This window comes from Petaurus breviceps, unplaced genomic scaffold (assembly GCF_028583685.1).
Source record: "Petaurus breviceps papuanus isolate PSGF00001 unplaced genomic scaffold, PetGlider_PUasm1.0 90919, whole genome shotgun sequence".
Classification (NCBI taxonomy): domain Eukaryota; kingdom Metazoa; phylum Chordata; class Mammalia; order Diprotodontia; family Petauridae; genus Petaurus; species Petaurus breviceps.
Genome location: NW_027187378.1, coordinates 10,148,621 through 10,166,595, shown reverse-complemented (window position 1 = coordinate 10,166,595; position 17,975 = coordinate 10,148,621). Strand labels below are relative to the sequence as shown.

At 41.4% G+C, this 17,975-nt stretch overlaps 1 protein-coding gene across 2 annotated transcripts in view; it reads left to right on the top strand.

Annotated features, from left to right (window-relative positions):
* The first annotated feature begins 486 nt into the window (after positions 1-486).
* Positions 487-17,975, top strand: part of RRBP1 (ribosome binding protein 1) — a 120,094-nt gene continuing 102,605 nt past the window's right edge. The window contains exon 1 of one of the 2 annotated variants that reach the window (XM_069075458.1): positions 487-624. The gene's annotated coding sequence lies outside the window, so the exon portion shown is untranslated. Of the gene's footprint in view, positions 625-1,234; positions 1,523-17,975 lie in introns of those variants that run through there. The other variant, XM_069075459.1, reaches the window with a different exon arrangement.

Sequence of the window (17,975 nt, the reverse complement as noted above, 5' to 3'; positions counted from 1 at the left end):
CCTCCTGCTCCCCTCCCACTTTGCCTCTCCCTCCTCTCCACTTCTCGCGGCTCTTCCCCGCTCCCATTGGCCGCCGGGGAAGCCCTCCTCTCCGTCCAATAGCCGTGGCCTGCGGCCCGTTCGGCTCCAGCTGCCGGCTCTCTGAGTGGCCGGCGGCTGGCGGAGTGGCGGGCCGACGGCCAATGGGCGCGGGCCGGCCGATGAATGGCTGGTCCTGGGTGGAGGGGAGGGGGCGGAACGCAGGAGGCGGCGATCCCGGCGGCGGCGGCGGAGGCGGAGGAGGAGGGGGGGGCGGGGGGTGTTCGCCAGCTCCGAGGCAGAAAGTGCCACGACTCCACACACACAGACACACACTCAGACAGACACACACGCACGCATCGCCCAGACGGACGGACAGGCGTGCAGCTGGGAAGTCTGGGGAGGCGGCGGCGGCGGCAGGCGTGCAGCGGGCACTGCGGGGCGCTCGAGCGGCAGGCGGAGCTGCCTTCCTTCTCTGGGGCTGGGGCGAGTGGCCGGCGCCGGCTCCTCCTCGTCGGGGCTTCTTATTTTCCCGTGACCGGCAGCGGCGGCGTTGGCAGCGTTCAGTGTTCAGCCTCTTCCTAATTCCGGCTTCTCCTAGTGCAGGTAGGAAACTTCACCCGGGGCTCCGCCGCTGCTCCTGCAGCCCGACCCTGGGGGAGCTGCCCCGGCATCTGGGAGGGGCGGGCTGGGCTCCCCGGGTTTCTCTGACCTGGCTGGACCTATCTTCCTTCCTCTTCCCCCCCTCCACCCCCCACTCCCCGGCCCGTCTAGAGCAGCCATGCCTCTCCTCCCTTGGCTGTGGGGAGGGGGCGCTCCGTCTAGGAGCGTCCGTGTCCCCCCCCTCATTAACCTTTGGGGAGGGGGCGCCCCGTCTAGGAGCGGCCGTGTCCCCTCCTCACTAGCCTTTGAGGATTTGGCGCTTCCTCCTCCCTGTGGTATGGGGGGGCACCCAGTCCAAGAGAGCTGGTGCCCCATCCTCTGAGGCCTTTGGGGAGGGGGCGCCCCGTCTAGGAGCAGCTGTGCTCCCTCCTCCCTAGCCTTGGGAAGGGGGAACTGAGTTTTCCTCGACGGGGTGGTCTGTTGGATGTTCCCCAGGAAAGACATGAGTGAGTGGGCAGGGGGGGGACTGCCCCGCTGGCTCGCTCCGAGGCCGCCCGGAGTGACACGTCTCCCTCTCAGCCCCTCCTCTCCCCGCCCTTTCACGGCGGTGCTCGGGATGGATCCAGTGCACGAGAGTTGGGGGATCCCCACCGCAGCACTTTTCCAGCTTCTCCAGCTCCCAGTCTCCCTAACCCGGGGCTCCTTCGGAGAGGAAGATCGAGGGGGAGGGTCCGCCGCGGGCTGGGGCTGTGAGAGGCAGGAGCTCAGTCCTGCCAGGCTCGGCCGCGGGAGAGACCTTTAAAAAACTCGTGGTCCTGCTGTTCCCTGCGGCGGTGGCGGGACTGGGGGGGGGGGGCAGTCCTTCCCCCCGCCCTGCCGTCGGGCAGGCTCCGCTCCTTAGGTCAGAAGTTGGGCAAGAAAAGTTGGTCAAGGTTCGATCTGGGCGGCCCCCAAGTGGGCCACGTTCGCAGCTGGAAGAGGAAAGAGTTAAATTTGGGGAGGCTGTAAAGATGACGTTTCCTGACTCCGGAGTCCTGGGACAGGATGGGGGGTGGGGGCGGAGGGGATGGGATTGGGATGAGGTGGGGAGTGGGGCGGAAGGAGGGAGGGACAGGGGCTTTGAATGGGAGGCTCGGCAGGCAACCCGTTAATTCCTATTGCAATTTTCCTTTCTAAGAGTTGGGGAGCGGGGGGCGGGGCAACTGTAACCGGATCAGCCTGTGGGGGGCGGGGGTTCCCTAGAAGCAAAAAAGCAGAGTTAGAAATCACAGCCTTGGCTCCTGTTGTATTGCTTTAAGCTCTTTCAACTCGCCCCTTCCCCCTCCCCCTATTGCCGGGGGCATCTTGATACGGCTCCCCCTGGTGGCAGGGGTTGCAGCATCATATGGAGGGAACCCTTTATCTCAAATCCTTCACTTTAGCCCCCTAAGAAAAAAGAGTGAATAAGTGTGTGTTTGTAGGAACAGCAGAGAGAGTTGGAGATAAGGTTTTGACATTTGGTTGAAGCCCAGGAAACAAGCATTTGTTAAACATTCACTATGTGCCAGGAACTGTGCTAATCCCTGGGAAGCTTATTCTCCTGCCCTAAAACTTTTTAATGCATTATAAATAAATGATAATAATAGAGTAAAAGTTATGGTTTGGGGCAGACATCCCACTATTAAAGCTTTATGGTACTAGAAATCTCTCTTCAAGCTCTCCCAGTCCTGATCTGTACGCTAATGAATGGGCATCTTTATTCCAGTACCTCAGGTAGACTATTGGATTCAGCGCATCATGCAGTGAAAACAGATAGGAAAAGCCTTGGGTTCAAATACTGGCTCTGTCACTTGCCATGTGTGTGACCTTGGGTAAATCACTATCCTTCTGGATCTCAGTTTTCTAATCTGTACAGTAAGGGGGTGGTACTAAGTATTTTCTATTGCCCCTTTCAAATTTGATAACTGCCTACTTCTGCCTTGGGCCATTTCGCTTTCCAATTCCAGGACTTTAAAGTTGGGGAGTAGGGAGATGAATACCTGAAACATAACTAAAATCTCACTGATCTCATTCTTAAACCATTCTTGACCACCCACTCTGGGAAGTAGTTTGTGTTTTTTAGTTAGTATCTTGGATTTGTTGATTTTGACTGCCTCTAAATGGAGTGTCTGAAGGGACTGCTTCTCTTTTAGAGTATATACCCAAAATTTATTCTAAACATTCCAGTTTGAGGCAGAGCTGTCCCTGATGTTGACTGCTTCACTTAGGTTAAGCTGGCAATGAAAAGAGCACTTCTGTGACCCTGAGCAAGTAATTTAAAACTCAGTTTCCTCAGTTGAAAAATGGAAATGATAATATCTACCCTGTCTGCCTCATAGTGTTGTTATGCAGATCAGATGACAATGTATGTGAAAGCTTTGGAAATTCATAAAATGCTATGTAATAAAGTGTTATAACTTGGAGAAGATCCAAGAATTGTGCAGTCCCTAGGAAATGAAACTGAATGAATTCTCTCTTGGACCAAATCCAGTCACCTTTCCTTCCTTAATTTCCAGTTTTTCTTTTTATTCCTTTCTTTTGGAAGAGAGGAGAGTAGAAAAATGGAGCTCCTGAGTTACCTGCTGTCTACCCCCAGGCTATATGTGGCACATAGTCCAGCTTCTTGGTCTGGGGTCATGTCCCCCCCTTTGAAACTTTGAGTTAGGCCTAGGCTTATATCCCAGATTCTGCAAGAAGTTTCAACAATCTTCAAAGGTGCAAATGTGTCTACAGACTTCAAACTATAGCAAGAGACTCTAGAGATGAAGATTTAGGATCTTTAAAATATACAAAAGGCAGTGTAGTGAATAGAAAGCTGAACTCAGAGTTAGAAGACTTGACTTTGATTTCTATTTCTGACATGTATATTGACTGTGTGACCCTGGACTGGTTACTTAACCTCTCAGTGCCCCAGGCAACTCTCTAAAACTGTACTGTGCCAGTCTGTCTGTATTGGTAGAAGAAGCTTTCCCAATGAGAGCTCCCCAAAGGGAGGAAATTGAAAATCTGGTCCAAACACACACAACATATTGAAAGTATGTGTTTCAGAACCTCCTGGCTTCCCTCCCTTCTCTAGGGTATCTGAGTAGGTTTGCCTAAACTTTGGCCCCATGCCTACTCCAGGAAGGATGATACCAGGTTGCACAGAGGAGGCGCTCCGTGTGTGTGTGTGTGTGTGTGTGTGTGTGTGTGTGTGTTGGCAGGGAGGGGAGTGGGGTCTGGGCTGTCTCCCAATAACTGCAAGGATTCTTTGCAATCCTTATATTTGAGCCAGTTCCTTCTCTGTAGTTGGGACTAATGATCTGAAATTCTTTAAACAAAGTGAGCATTTGGAGTGACAAGTGTCATGCTAGGATTGTTTTAGGGGGAGAGGGATATTGTTTTAAGTAAATCTTTTAAGTATTAAGTCATATTTGAGCAATTACATCTTTTGAAATGAGCCATGTCTAGACAGCCTGCAATAATTATAAAATTAAACTTAGATTGTTGAATGTAAATTACCTAGTTGGAATATTGCTTTACTCTGCCTAATGAGATTCCTTTAAAAATTTTCAGGACCCTGAGTAATTCTTTTTAACTTAGATCTAAATCAGCAATTCTCAAACTTTTTTGTCTTAGAACCTCTTTATGCTCTTAAAAATTGAGAATCTCCCCCTGCGAGAGCTTTTGTTTATGTGGGTTATATCTGTTAATATTTATTAGAAATGAAAATATCTTAGTATCATTATGAAAATAATTTTTACATTGAAAATCCTCTTAGGGTCTTAGGGACACCTAAAACCCTAGACCACACTTTGAGAACTGCTAATCTGAAACATTTAAGCTAAATGATCTGAACATGTAGATTCAGGACATGGTGATTCCAAGACTGCAGAAATGTTTTATGAAAATAATTCTTTTGAGGATGGGACCTGGAAGTTAGGTAAAGTGGAATATTAACAGCTAAGTGATGGAGTGAGTACAGCCCCTGGACATTGTCAGGAAGACCTGAGTTCAATTTGGCCTCAGATACTTCCTCAATTTCTTCAACTGTTAAAAAATAGGAATAGCAATAGCTACCCCCGCGTCACAGGTTGTCGTGAGAATCTTACAAAATAATATCTGTAAAAAGCATTTAGCACAATGACTGGCACATAATAGGTGTTTATATAAATGTTTACTCCCTCCCCTCGTGGGTCAGAATTATAATTCAGAATTGAATCAGTATCATTCAGAATAGAATCCTGTAAGGTTTCCTGTTACTTTGCTTTCTTTTTGAAAACCTTCTGTTTGAAAGTAGCCCCATTAGTATAACTAAACAGTCTATTTGTCAGTTGGACATGTCAGCCTAATTGTTAATATGCAGTTCCACTTGTTCTGAGACAGGCTAATAGTCTTACCTGTTTTTGAAAAAGCTCTGAGCATAAATCAATGAACTAGAAGAATATATCAAACTCCTACTACGTGCCAGACACTTATCTAGGTGCTTGGGATACAGATTTTAAATAGGAAGCAAACTAGGCAAGCACAGTGAAAAGCAAAGGGTGGTGTAAGTCTGATTTTTATGGTTTATTCTTTTTTGGGGGGGGGAGGGAGGGGAGAGTAGTCCTGTGATTTTTTTTGGGGGGGGTAATGAGGAATTCTCAATGAAAAAACTCCTACTAATGCAGAACAATACCTGTTGCACAATTTATCGTCTTAGAGCCTGGGCACTGACAGGTTAGGTTATTAGCCTGGAGTCATACATCTACCACGTGTCACATTGAACTCAAGTCTTCTCCTTCTTGATTACAGCACAGTACCTCTTGTCTATACATTTCAGATCTCTAGATAGAGTGTTTTTTTTGACAATTTTGGAGTAAAGCATTACTGCCTTAAAAAGAAAAAAAAAGCATTTTGTTAATTACCTATATAGTGCCACTGAGGCAGTGTAGATTAATGGAAAGAATGCTGCTGAATTTGGATTTTGGAGAATCTTAGTTCTAGTGCCACCTCACACACTCACTAGCTGTGTGAGTCTGGGTCAGTCATTTAACCTCATCTGTAAAGTGAAGGTAGAACTTAGCTCACTGGTGGTTAAAAAGATCAAATGAGATAATGTATGTAAGGTACCTTTGCAAAGCTTAAAATCATTCTATAAATATCAGTTATTGTTACTTATTGGCCTCAATTTCCTCTTCTATGAAAAGAGGAGGTTAGAGTACATGTGTTTATAAGTCCCCTCTAGCTCTCTTATAGACATACATTCCTGCTGATGGTGTGAATGTAGGCAGGTCATTTAACCTCCTGACTTTGTTTCTACCTCAGAGCACAAGGCAATAAACATAATTATACTAGCTACCTCACTGGGTAATTGTGAAGTATCTGCCATCATATAGTGTTATGTAAATACTTCAGTTCTCAAAGGACAACTCTTGAAGAATCTGTTGGTTTCATCCATGTGGGTGGGTCCTCCTTCAAGGACGCAGGTCACAGCCCCTCATCTTGTTGAACTGTTGAAGTTCAAAGGACTTGTCACCTGGTGGCCATGGGCTGCTCCAGACTTAACCAGGCTTGTTCTCAAACAACATACAGTCAGTGCACATGCTGCTTTTGAAACCTTTCCCCCTCCATCAGACTTGGCAAAGCTTCTGTTCTTCTATTTTCTAGAGCACCTCACCATTGTCTCTGTTCCATTATGTTCCTCAGCACTCCTATACCTGGAATATGCCAATTTCTTACCTCCACCTCATGGAGTCCCTCTCTTTCTTTAACACAGAGCTTACATTGTTTTCTGCATCAGCCCTTTCCTGATCCCCCCAAATGTTAGTGCCCTCCATCTCTATCTAATTGCCTTTTAATGTTATGTAATGGCTTTTTATGTATTTGTCTTTATTCACTTCATATTTGTGCTGTATACTTTTTTCATATGTTCTTGTTTTTCCCATTAGAATGTAAGCCTTTTGTGAGTAGTGATCGTTTCATTCTTTGTACTTATATTGGTACCTAACATAATGCCTGGCACATAGTAAGTGCTTAATAAATATTTGTTGATTGATTGGTGAAAATCTTAGTAGCTTTAGAAATGTGAGTTATTAACATTCTAGGGGCTTACGACTGAAAACAAACACCACTGACATGGACCAACATAGAAGACATATAGATGAAGAATAAATACAGATAATAAACAGATGACATGTGGCTTCTGCAGAATATAAATGTCCAGCAAATATTTATTTGGTGTCCAGCTCTGTGCAAGGCACCATGAGGAATACAACAAAGGATGTTTACCGACTTTGTGGATGACACAAAGCAGGGAGGGAAGGCTAACTGACTGGCTGACAATCAAGATTCACAAAGATCTTGGTAAACTAGAACACTGAGCAGAATCTAATGAGATGAAATTTAATAGGGATAAATGTGAAGTCTCAGACTTGCACCTGTGAAGTTGATTTTTTAAAATCCAGGTTGGAGAAGACCTAGACAGCAGTCTGGCTGTAAAAGATCTGGTGTTTTTAGTGAACTGCAAGCTCAGTATGAGTCAACAGCCAAGAACACCAAAGCAATTTTGGGCCGCATTATGATAAACAGGATGTCCAGGTGATAGTCTTGTTGAACCTCTGCCCTGGGCATGCCACATCTGGAGCAACTTGGGTTCAGTTCCAAGCACTCCGTGTTTTATAAAGGACATTTCACTGGAGCAACAAGCATTTGTTAAGCACCTAATGTGTACCAAGTACTGTAACAGGTGCTGGGAATACAAAAAAAAAACATTTGTGCTTGTTCTTGCAGGATGGGTAAGAACTGGACAGAATCTGTATGTATCTTTTATAGTGTGGGTAGCTGTGATCTGACTGTTATTTGTATGTGGAAGGAGCCATACTTGGTTTGACACCATCCCTGAGGTAAACCCCAACCTAAGGGAAATGGAAGAGAAGAGGATGGAATTATTATTATTCACCAGCCTGCAAAGGGATTGCCCCTCATAATTTGCTTATGCAGTGGTGCCCTGCTGTGGATAGAAAAATAAACAAAAGATTCTGATGCTGTGTGTGTTAGACCTTAGTTTGGCTTTGTTTTTCTTCTTATTCCTATACCTGTCTTATGTCCAATTAGGTAAATGATTCCCATAGAGTCAGTGAAAGAAAAATGGGAAAAAGCAGGGCCTGTGGAGTCAGAAAATCAGAGTTTTTTGAGTCCAGCTCTGCCAGCTCTTAACCATATAGGCAAGTCACTGGTTCAGCTTCAGTTTTTTGACTTGTTAATTGGGGATAATCTTCGAGACTTTATAGCTCACAAGCTGCTTTTAGAGGACTGGGAAGGTGCTTTGTTAATTATAAAGCATTCTATAAGCCTTCATTCTTTACTTATCTGTGTTCTCAAACATACCCTGAATACCCCAGTGGATTCTAGAATGGGTGTATCAAGCCAATTCATCCTGCTTTAAAAAAAATGATATATTAAAACAATCTTGAATATCAGTATAGCTTATTCAAGCTTACTTACTAAATCACTGTTTTAATGCGTCATTACCATGCAGGTCACTCCCTTTACATGACTGCCAGCATTTTTTTGTTTGTCCATTCATTCTTGCTTTCTCTTAATGTATATGTTCTCTTCTTTCAGTTCAGCTTTTTTTTTTACTTTGTATTATTTTATGAAGGTCTTTCCAGATTTCTTTGTATTCCCTGTACTTAGAATTCTTGCCACGTCCAAAATGGAATCTGTTATTCCCCTCCCTCAAAAATAACAACATACCCTTCTTCCTGACTTCCTTATTTCTGTCAAGGGCACCACCATTTTTTAGGCCCCCAGATCTGGGCCACAACCTCAGAATCATTCTTGACTTTTATGCTTCCTTCTTCCCACTCTCCATATCCAACAGACTGTTAAAATTAATCAATTCAGTGTCCATGAAATATCTAGAATTTGCTCCTTTCTCTCTACTTGAGTCATCACTCAATTTCAAGCACTCACCACTTCTTTTTTAACTATTAAAGTAGCCCCTTATATATCTATAGCTAGCTAGTTATCTGTCCATCTGTCTTCATATCCCTGTTCTTTTTGATCTTCAGCCCGTCCTCCACATAGCTACTAAGTTGAGCTTCCTAAAGTTCAGGTCTGATCATGCCATTCTCCTGTGAAAGAAGCTTCAGTTGACTCCTTATTGTTGTAGGATCAAATATAAACTTCTGTGATTGGCATGGAGTGCTGTACTCAGTCAGGAAAGCCCCAGGTTCAAACCTCAGCTCCGTTTCCTCATCTCTAAAATGGGAATAATAATAGTAACAACTTCATAGAATTATTGATGATCAAATGAGAAGAAATTAGATAATATAAAACACTTTAAAACTTTAAAGTACCATTTAAATATTAGAACTAATCTGTCTTTTACAGACTTATTTTCCATTTCTCCCTCCCCACCTGTTGTGTTCCAGACTGGTTTACTTGTTATTCTGTGTATTCAACCTTATGTATCTGACCATATAGGCTATTCACCATTCCTGGAATACTTTCCCACCTCACCTAAATCCTACTTTCTCTTGGAATTCTTAGTAGTATTCCATACTTTGAGTGTAACCTTTGTAACAAAGAGGTCTCTACTGTAATACTCCACTCCCATAAAAAAAATACTTTGAATTGCTTATTTGTACATATTGTTTCCCCCAGTAGAATGAAAGCTCCTTGAGAGCAGTAACCATTTTAATTTTTTTTTCTTTGTAGCTCTAGTACCTGGCATATTGCCTAGTACCAAGTAGGTGCTTATTGAACTAAATTGTAATAATTACTTCTGTACAGTAGCTCAGGGAGGGCCCAGAAATAAAGTGATTGTTTGGGCACTTGTTCTCTGTTATTTATTGATAATTAAAAATACCATGCCATTTTTGGTTATCACTATACCAGTATGTTTTCAGAGCTGACTATCTACCTTCCTCATCAAAATTAGGCAATTAATAGACAATCTTAGTTTTTAGTATGATTTTTTTTTAAGTTTTTAAAAGTGTTGAAAACCTTGTGGTAGTTTTAGAATAACAGATCTTTGGTGACATATTGGGAAAGACACATAAATGTAAATTTAAATAAAATTTAAAGAGATTAAGTAGCTTTTGAACAAAGTAGTAGTTTGTGGGAGAGTAGGCATGTGTATATCATAGATAAAGAGCATGTGTAAATTTCCTTTCTTCATTGTAATTTTCTTTTTTTACTTAACGAGGACTTTTGGGTGAAGGCCAAATATCTCCTTATACAAAGAAGTTGAGGAAAACTATGTCAAAAAGGTGTATTGAGGCAGGGTGGTGTCTAGTTCAGTGGTGACGTAGTCAAATAGAAAGCTTGGATTTGACCCCTGGTGTATCTAAATAAGTACTCCACAGCCAGTGGATTACAATGTAGATATCAAGACCCTGTTCTCCCTTTTCTTTGCTGGACAGTAGCCAACACAACTCATCTCCCATAATAGTAATACTCTATGAGAACTCTTACTACTTTATAAAGCTTACCTTTATAACCTTTTGCAGTTACAAAGTATGCTTTGCCATTTGATTCTTACAAGAACTTTATCAAGAAGACATTTCAAGAGGATATTTCAAGGATTAGTGATTTCATTCATCTGAGTACCTTTTCTGCTAAATGCAGATTATAACATACCTTTGCCCTTAAATAATGTTTTTGTAACTGGTGATCCTTCCCAAATCATTCAGTGGTCAACCTTCTGGTGGTGATAATTTGAGACTGGTAGGATTTAGAGCTTGAAGGGACCTTAGAAATTGAGTCAGTGACTTGCTCCAGATTACATGTATAGATAAGTAGCTGAGGTCTTCTGATTCCAAGACAAGTATCCTCTCCACTATATTATGCTGTCTTTAATCTTAAGACTTTGGGAAATAAAAAGTAGATCCTAGAATCAGAATTTAGAGCAGGTATGGACCATAGCATTTATCTTATCCAACTTCCTCATTTTGGGGACAAAATGGTTGAGAATTACTGGCAGTTTATTAATTTATTTTGTATATATTTCTAACATCTTGCAATACACATGTGCAGTTCTGTTAAACCAAATATTTCCACCTCCTCTGCACCTCCATTGCCATGAATTTTGAATAACCATTATTGGACACATTTATTTTAACTAAACATGTTTTTGATTCCTGGTGGTACTGGATATTTTAAATTAGAAAATGTAAAGCAAAAAAAAAATCATTAAAACACAACATTCATAACTGGGAAAAATTTCAATTTGTAGAAATCAATGAAAAGTCTCCTAGTGATTTTTTTTTAATGTTTTACTTTTTGATGTAGGTGGCAGAATTTTTTTTTTTAATTTTTAATTTTTTTGCTTTTTGGAGAGGGAGGAGGCAGGGCAATTGGGGTTAAGTGACTTGCCCAAGGTCACACAGAGTATTAAGTGTCTGAGGCTGGATTTGAACTGAGGTCCTCCTAACTCCAGGGCCAGTGCTCTATTCACTGTGCCACCTACTGGCCCTGTGGCAGAGCTTTACAAAGGTCCTTCATACTAAGCTGTCAAACCCCTCACATTTTTCTATCAAAGGATTCCTTTGAATTTTGAGTGTGATGAAAAGATCAGTGATAAAAGCAGTTCAGAGTTGACAAGGTTCACGTGATAGGAGTAAAGGTACAGTTATTAAGATACTTTGCTAATTCTCTTCCTCATCCAACTTAACTTCTTATCAAGTGCCCTGAAAATGTCCTGACCTCAGTCAGGAGTCTTAGATACTTTCTGGGCACAGAGTTACCAGCTCTCTTTATGTAGGGCTAAAAAGAATAATGCAAATGAAAGCATTTTTGTCAAAAGGAGGCATTGGGGATGCTGTAATACTTGTTTCCCAAATACTATAGGCTTTAACAATACTTACTATCCTAGCTCCATGTAATAGGGTTTTCCTTTGACTTATGGCATATGCCGATTAAAACTTAGTTGAAGTAATTAGAGTAAATCTTGATAATTCATAGATAAACTAATTGATGTTTAAGTTCTTTTTAGGAAGAAACAGTTTTGTCAGTGATATTTAATCATCCAAAAGGAGTTTTTGAGAAGGGCCAAATAAAATAGGATATATGAATTTGGTCTTTAAGGAACAAGTCCATGTTTTCTCTTGACCGTAAATTTGAGTAGAAAACCATCATCTTGCAGTCAGATATGGGAAAAATTTAGTAAAGTGCATTCACAAATGATTCTGTTCTTCACTAGAAATCCTTAGATAAATATTTGCCAGTTTTTTCCCCCAAATGAGTTGATTTCAACTCCTCATTCTCACCTCCCGTATCTACCCCATTGTTAACTGTTGTAATTTCTGCCTAAACAATATCTCTTGTATGCACCCCCTTATTTCTACTCACATAGTCACCACCCTTGTTGAGGCCTTTCTCCTCCTCCTCTTGCCTGGACTGTTATGATAGTTTTCTAAATGGTTTCTCTGCCTTAATTCTCTTCTTCAATACATCTTCCCATACACCTGACAAAGTGATTTTCCTATAATGTAGTTGTCATTACTCAGTAAACTGTAGTGGCTTCCTATTACTTCTAGAGTCAAATATAAAAAATCTTCTCTCTGAAATAAAGCTCTTTAGGGGTGGCTAGGCGGTGCAGTGAATAGAGCACCGGCCTGGAGTCAGGAGGACCTGAGTTCAAATGCTACCTCAGACACATACCGTGTTTCCCCGAAAATAAGACACTGTCTTATTATTTTTTGGACAGAAAAACACCAGAGGGCTTATTTTCAGGGGAGGGCTTATTTTAATGAACATTGACAGCAATTTTAATAAACAGGTAAATGTGAACAAAAAAATGTACCTTTATTCAATAAGCAGATCACTGGGGAAGAATAGGATGATGCGCTCACTGCTGCAGTTCTGATTGGATGCAGCTCGGAGCGTGGCGTGCGTTTCACCGGGGGGGGGGGGAACGGTGCATACAGAGGGTACCGTAATGTAGCGTGTAGCACAGGGGATCACCTTCACTACAGTAGCAATCTCAATAGGGCTTATTTTAGAGGAATCTTACACAGTAAGGGGAGGGCTTATTTTCGGGATAGGTCTTATTATCGGGGAAACACGGTATCATTTGTTAGCTGTGTGACCTTGGGCAAGTCACTTAGCCCCAATTGCCCTGCCTGCCTCCCTCCAAAAAAAAGAGAAAGATATAAAGCTCTTTAAAGCCTGGCCCCTTCCTACTTTGGCTTGTCTTCCACACATTGTCATCTGACCACACTGCCCTTCCCATACGACACTCCGGCACCTGTTTCTGCTTTCATACGACTGTCTGCCATGACTGGTACGCTCTTCTTCGTTTCTTTGGCATCCTTCAAGTACCAGCCTAGATCTCGTCGTCTGCAGAAGATCTTTTTGGTCCTACCAGTTGCTAGCTCCTTTCCCTCTGATATTAGCTCCATTTGTTCTCTGTGTACCTTGTAAGTACCTAATTGGAATGTGATCTGCTTGAGAACAGGGACTGCTCTCACCTCTCAGTGCTAAGGGCCAGCACGTTAGCAGATGCCTGGTGTGTTTATTGTTCAGTTGTGTCCAACCCTTTTGACCCAATTTGAAGTCTTCTTGGCAAAGATGCCGGAGTTTCCAGCATTTCCCTCTCCAGTTCATTTTACAGATGAGGAAATAGAGGCAAACAGGATTAAGTGACTTGCCCGAGATCACACAGCTGGTAAGTGTCTGAGGCCAGATTTGAACTCAGGAGGATGTCTTCCTGACTTCAAGCCCAGTGCTCTATACACTGTACCATCTACCTACCCTGCCCAGCATACAGCAAGCTTTTAATTAAGGCCTTTTGATTGACTGATTTTATTTCTTAGACTCACTCAGCCTTGCCAACTTATTTTCCCCACCATAAATTTAAATATCTACCTTCACTTTGGAATATCATATCTACAGTTGAAAGCTTGAGATTCATAATGGGCCTTCTGAGTATCTTGAATCACTAGGCTTATCTTAAACCATACTTATCCCCTCTCTTTTTTAGATTTGTAGTTCTCTATTTTAGGTTATAAGGCTATTCAAATACAGCTAAGAAGTTTTCAGCTTTGTCTTGTTTTAAGCATTTACTTTGAAGAATAGAAGTTCCTGATTAGTTGAACTAGTACCTGGAAAATAAGGGAACATACAAGTGTTCTTATTGTAAGATATTGATAGTTTTTTTGGGGGGGGAGGGTCCTTTTGGATCTTGTCAAACTGGATTACCTTAAGGGGGTATGCCTTTTTTAAAATTTTTTTTGTTCAGGTGGATCATTATTGTGATTTAGGATAGCATGCTTTAGTGGAAAGAGCCTCAGTCAGGAAATGAAGATTTGAATTCTGGCAACAATATACTGCTTATTATATTACTATGGACAGGCCACTTAACCTTTTCATTTTGTCATCTGTCAACTGTAAATAATACTCATACTCTCTATGCACTTTTTAGGGTTCTACTAAGGAAAGTGCTTTACAAATAAAAGATGTGAATAAATGAAAAAGCCTTTTTAAAGCAGTTACTATGTGCCAAGCATCGGCTAGGGATATAAGTAGAAAGATCAGATAGTCTTTGCTCTCAAGAACTTCATATTCTACTTGGGAGATAAGACGTAAGAGAGTTTTCTAGTGTAAGTTGACCAAAAATCCTAAGGGTGGTTCAGTTGGGCTGATAGAAGGTTAATAGCTGTTGGTGCTTGGAGAGTGTCATTTATGTTTCAGTGGTAGATCTAGTGACAAAGGGTGGAAGTTCATCATTTCACTAGAATCATTGTATTTGTGACTCCTTGCTCATCTAAATGATATGAAGAGCATTGTATGGTGGGAAATGGTAGAATGAGCTGAAGGGACCCCATCTACCGTCTTTGGGAAGGGAGGAGTGAGCCTGAGGGTTTGGAGGTTTTGAGTTCCTGTCCCAGAGGGATGTAGATGGAAGATGTGGGAATCAGTGTTGAGCCATGAGAGTTGGCAGAAGGTCTGCTATGATGCCTGCCATGCTGTTCACAGGGTTCTGGGAGGGGTGGGGGGAGTGAGTGAAAAGAACAGCCTCTTCGTTCTGCCTTCCATTGTTTTTAGGGAAGATTTAGTCTATTTGCTGTGCATAGAATAGATGGGAGAGAGAAGAGCTTGGAAACCAGGAATCCAATTAGGAGCTCTTTCTAATAAATACTTCAGGTGATCTGGTGCAATGGATCTCCCTGAGCCCAAGAATTCAAACAGTCTTTTTTTTTTTTAACTAAAATTATATTCTAATTTTCCCCTTCCCTCCTCTAGGCAGTTTGAAAATGGTTGAGGATAAAACCAAATAGCTGGAGCAAGAAAGTTAAAAAGCAAGCCAACAAGCTTGAGGCTTCCCCTGAGTACCTCACCAGACTCTTAAGAGCTATATATATATTCCTTGTTGAGAGGGCCCATGGATGGGGGTCCCAGATCAGTCCACCTACATGGATTAACCCTGTGTGCCCCAGGTCAGCACTAGTACCTTCTTGCTTCCATGGTCCAGAGCTGGTGTTGTAGGACAGTATCTTAGCCAGAGCAACCACTGTCATGAATGTTCAAGTGGAAAGAAAGTAACCTATTTGAGAAATGTAGCAGTGGGAGAATGGATAATACTGGGCAACTGATGAGAAGTTGGAGAGTAAGGAGAGAGAAGTGTACCCTGAGATTTTCAGGTATGGACTTGTAAGAACATTACTATTGAAAAGTTTTAGTTATTTGAAATATTGAAACATAAATAATTTCTGTTGATACTTTATTTCTTTGAATCTAAAATGATCCAGGAAATGCAATAATGGACTCATAATAGAATGTCTCTATTTATAGGGTTTTAATACTTGTTTAAAATAGGAAGTAGAATTGTTCCTTTAATGTAGGAAGATTTGCTGCATTTCCATTTTTATTTTTAAATAAAAAAAGTCATTTTCTCTTTATTTCTCTTCAAGAAAAGCCACAGATCATGACTTTGGAGATCTCTGGTTTCCTTAGTCTCTGTGTTCTCCCAAGACTCAACAACTATTTTTGGATTTTAATAAAGGGCCTTTCTGTTTTATTTTCATGACATTTCTCTAGTAGCATCAGGCTCTGACTAAGAAACAGTTGGAACTTGTGGCCAAATATTCTTTGATCCCAGCTGTCACTTCTTGGAGTATCCCAAATTTGTTCTGTTAGAAAACAGCCAGTGATGAGAGCTGGCCCCACGATGCCAACTTAAGCTCTCTTTTCACATAACTTTTATACATATGGCTCTATGCTTTGCATTTCCTCTCTAAAGTAGAAATTTGGGTTTTCTGGCGGGAAAGGGTTGAAGATTTTTTTTGATGTTATTTCGTTTCAGTTGAGAACCCCAGGATTCCAGTAAGCTATTGCTGAGTGGAGCTGTGATATTTTATCTTTATTTCCCTAATCGATAGCTTAGGGGGGGGAAAGGGCAGGGAGAGGGGTCTTAGTAGTAGGCACTTTGTAAATATTTATTTGAATTGAATTAACTCAGTTACTTGAATTGTAATCTTAAATGGTCCATAATTTTTTTTTTTTAAAGCAATGGGGTTAAGTAACTTGCTCAAGGTTACACGGCCAGGTGTTTCTGGGTGGGTGCTAAGTGTCTGAGCCCGGGATTCGATCTCCATGTCAATCCTGACACTGGAGCCGGTGATCTTACTCGCTGTGCCTGGCCGCCCCCACAAAATTTTTTTTAACACTTTGATTTTTCCACTCATCTCTGCTATGTCTTTTATGTCTCTACCTTCTATAGTACAGTTATTTATTTCAGAGGAAAGGCTGTCACAGCATTACAGAATTTCATTAGCCATTTAATCCATCCCATAGATAAATCAGTTAATATAATCGACAAGTATTAACTAAAAACTTAGTATTTAATGCCAGGCACCATCAAGGAAAAAACAGCTCTTAGGGTGGCCAGGTAGCATAGCTAGTAAGAGCACGGGCCCCAGTGTCGGGATGACTTGGGGATCGAATCTGGGCTCAGACACTTAGCACTCACCCAGAAACACCTGGCTGTGTAACCTTGAGCAAGTTACTTAACCCCAATTGCTTTGAAAAAAAAAAAAAGAAAAAAGCCAGTTCTTGACTGCAGAGTTCACATTCAATATAGCTGTAATGGAAGATGGCACCAAGGTTGAAAGCTGGGAACATGGTATTGCCCTTGATCACTATAGGAATGCTGAGAAGAGGATAGGGTATGAGGGAAATATAATGAGTTTTTTGTTCTTGTTGGACTTGAGGATGTCTAATTTGAAACATCCAAAAGGCAATTGGTGATGTGGGACTGAAACTCAGGAGACTGATTAGGACTGGATATGGGAATCATCTCCTTAAAGAAGATAGTTGGAACTCCCATGGGAGCTAATGATATCGCCAAGGGAAAGCTTAGCAGGGCTTCTTACCCTGGGATCTGTTAACTTGTTATTTAAAAATATTTTGGTAACTTTCAATTCCATATAATTCATTTCTTTTTGTGCTTTATATTTTTCTGCATCTGTTTAAAAACATTCTGAGAAGGGTTCCATAGACTTTACCAGACTACCATGACACAGAAAAGGTTAAGAATTGTAGTTCTAGAGGTAAAAGAGAAGAGGATCCTCCCTGACATGAGTGGAGGGACTGTTTTTTTCTTTTTCATTATATCTCTATGCACAGTCCCCGGCACAGTCATCTCTTTATAAATGCTTTTTGACTGACTGACCTGTTATTGCTCCTCGTTCTGCCCTCTGAGAAGAACAAGTAAATCTTCCCTAAGGAGAGCAATAATTTTGTATAATTTTGAATTTCAAATTTGAGGCATTTCTCTAAATATGTTTTGTTGAGTTGTATACAACTTTACCTTCCAATATATATCCCAGTTTGTGATTATTTTACTATCTGGAGAAGGCCCTTGGGAAAACCCTAGTGGAGTCTTCTGTGCCATTAACTTATGATGATAGGTAGTGATGTTGAAAGTGCTCTTTTGCAAAGCTTAACCAGTTTAATCTTATGGTGATTCAAGACCTAAGCTGAGAATTTAGCAATCTATACAGGGCAAAAGGAGAGATTTAAGCAATATTTTAAGTAAGTTATCGTGTATGATTTTGGTAAGAATACATTATTTTGAACTTAACTTTAAAGAATATCAAAGCAATTACATTTACAATTCATTTTACTTTAAAAAAGATGTTTGGTATACTGCTAGGTATAATAACTTAGCACTTACTGTCTCCTTTTTAAGTTCCCTTCCATTGTCTTTGGCCATTCACCCCCTATTTGTGTATGTCATTTCTTTCGTTATTTTTATCTTCTGGTTCTGCCTTCTTCACTTTGCTTTATTTCATGAACTTAAGTATAATTATTTGTACACCTTTCTTAATTGTGTTATATCATCCTATTATATCCACATATAATAGTCT